A 2575-nucleotide genomic window follows, 5' to 3' on the forward strand; every position below is an offset into this window, starting at 1 on the left:
TTGTGTTAAAAGTATCTTTGTTCTGGTTCTTGATGAGAAATTTATCCATTCTATCCCTATAAACTAAAAAATAATTTTATCAATTAACCTAGCAAATAATTGACCAATCCAAAATACCAAAGTATAAAACTTAATCTCTTAGTGAAAGGCAATCTATGTTTAGCAAGTTAAGAATTATATAAAGTCTAGATTCTAGAGGGAAGATAAATGACGTCGATTGAAAAGAAAAAGGGCAAGGCACAGTCTTGAAATGACACTACAGACTACACCGATCCTCCAGCCCTTGCCACGCTTTTTCTTTTGTATCTCGTGGGTCATGGCTTGCAGTGCAGCCTATAGTGTGCACTGCAGGACAGTGTGTCTAGCGTCTTGACCTGCTTACACCAACATGTGACTCTCTGTTGGCTGCTGCATACTCGCCTTGTTGCCGGCACCACGACCGGGGGCTGCAGCCCAAGCAGTCCCAGGTTCAAATCCGCCCCTGGTACTGCTTGTTTAGTAGTGAAGACAGAGACTGTAGTGAAAACAGACCACCACCTGTATTCTTTCAGGTGTTAGAAATGTAAATTTTTGCTTTCTGGTTATGTGTGTTCCTCTTGCTGCATGGTTATTACCCCACCCCCATCCATCTCGCCTGTGCAGAAATAATAAACATCACTAAGGTGCGTTAACTGTTTTCTTGATACTGTTGTTTCTATTGTTCTCAAGGTCTTGGATTCAACATAGTACTAGCAGTTTGGAATCACCCGACAGGGATGCTTTCCATGTAATAAATATTTTTGGAACGTTTCGGATTTAACTTATGTTGTTTCTGTTTCAATCAACATGGTGTCACTATTTGGATTCACCAGTAAGAATATTTGCCATTTGGGCTTGTTAATTAGGGTGCAATTTTATATAAAACATGCCTCGTTCACTTGCTTTCCAGTTCTTGATTTCAGATCTCTGAAGCTGATTATGTACACGTTTTCTTACCACGACTTTTATTCTGCTTTCCGGTTCTCAACGTCTTGGACATTGCCGGTGAGCGCGGTCTCCTCGGCAACTTCTACTGCTAACTCGGGTGCAAGGTAAGGTACACATATTTCATATAGTTCTCTACACTTTGAGATTGTTGTAAGGATATTTTAAATGTGGTACTTATATTTCATTCAGTTCTATACTTTGATTTTGGTGTAGAGATTTAGTTATGTAGAATTTTGCTTGAAGTTGGTATGTTTTTACCGATAGACCAACATCAAGTTGTGTGAAATTGTTAGACAGTAAGGTTCATCCATGAATTAGTACACCATGGAATGATCTACAACACTTGTGTCTGAATACAGCAAAAATCATAGAAATTGTGTCTGAATATTCTGTGTTGCTCGTTACATTGAGTCTGGTAGTCGTTGTTCCACTATATGTTCTGGTAGTCGATGTTCCTATGTACCCATCTGGTAATCGCTTTCAGTCCGTCTAAACACAAGTCTTTTTAAGTCTTGTTCTCTATAGATTATTGTTGAATACAGTTGATGCTTGTTTATCTCATATAGTGTTACATGTGTTGCTATATGTGACTACATGGTTCCTTTTAATTTGTTCATTAGTTGCTATATGCAGATGCCCAACAAACTTCCAATCCAGCTGCCGGCAAGGAGATGAGGTTCCCGACGGCGACAATTTTCCACTACACAACCGGATTCTTCAGCAGCATATGAATCCGTTGAAGCGCCATGTGACAATGCCACCAAAGAGCAGCAACAAACAAGCTCAAAGTCTTCGCTAACCACTAATCTCATAAAGCTTGAATTTTCTCATTGCTATGTTTCCTTCTCCTAGCAAAGTTAAGATGTTTACACATTTCTAGCTTATTAGGTCCTTGTGTGGAATGTGTTTGGACAATGATCTCATTTAAACAATATCAACATGTGTGATATATAAAAACCGTAGCAACGCACGGGCACATACCTAGTGTAAATGATTTTAGGTGGATATATTGTACTATATAATCCACCAATTTAATTTATATCTGTATGGTTCTATAGCATCCAACAGTTTAAACTTTACAAAACTTAACCAACCAAATCACCCCAACATTCATAACCTCCAATAAATCCACCAAATAAATTGCATCCGGACTTAACACACTAGTACAGAGAAACTCTATAGAGGCGGATGTAAACCTATTTAGGCCTTGTTTGGTTTGGGGTGACTAAAGTTTAGTCACTTTTAGTCCCTAAAGAAGTAAACATGGTGACTAAAATGGAGTGACTAAACTTTAGTTCTTTAGTCACCAAGGGGTGACTAAAAGGGACTAAAGTAGAATTTTTACCTTATTTGTCCTCTCCACTTTCTTTTTACAGCAAACATCCACTAATTAATAGGGGCAATATAGTCATTATTCACAGTAATTAATGTTCTTTAGTTCGGTTTAGTCACTGGAACCAAACGGAGTACTTTAGCGACTAAACTTTAGTTAGTCTAGTGACTGAAGGAACCAAACAGGGCCTTATACTATCGTTTTTCAGAAAATTAAGTGTAGGGGACTGAGAACCGCCATTAAAAATATTTGTATAGACGAGTAACTGAGAACCGC

The 2575-nt window shown here is 38.3% G+C and overlaps 1 pseudogene; it reads left to right on the plus strand.

Moving 5' to 3' along the window:
• Positions 1-520: 520 nt before the first annotated feature.
• On the plus strand, positions 521-1850 carry LOC118476015 (uncharacterized; annotated as a pseudogene).
• Positions 1851-2575: the final 725 nt, after the last annotated feature.

This window comes from Zea mays, chromosome 1 (genome assembly GCF_902167145.1).
Source record: "Zea mays cultivar B73 chromosome 1, Zm-B73-REFERENCE-NAM-5.0, whole genome shotgun sequence".
Taxonomy (NCBI): Eukaryota; Viridiplantae; Streptophyta; class Magnoliopsida; order Poales; family Poaceae; genus Zea; species Zea mays.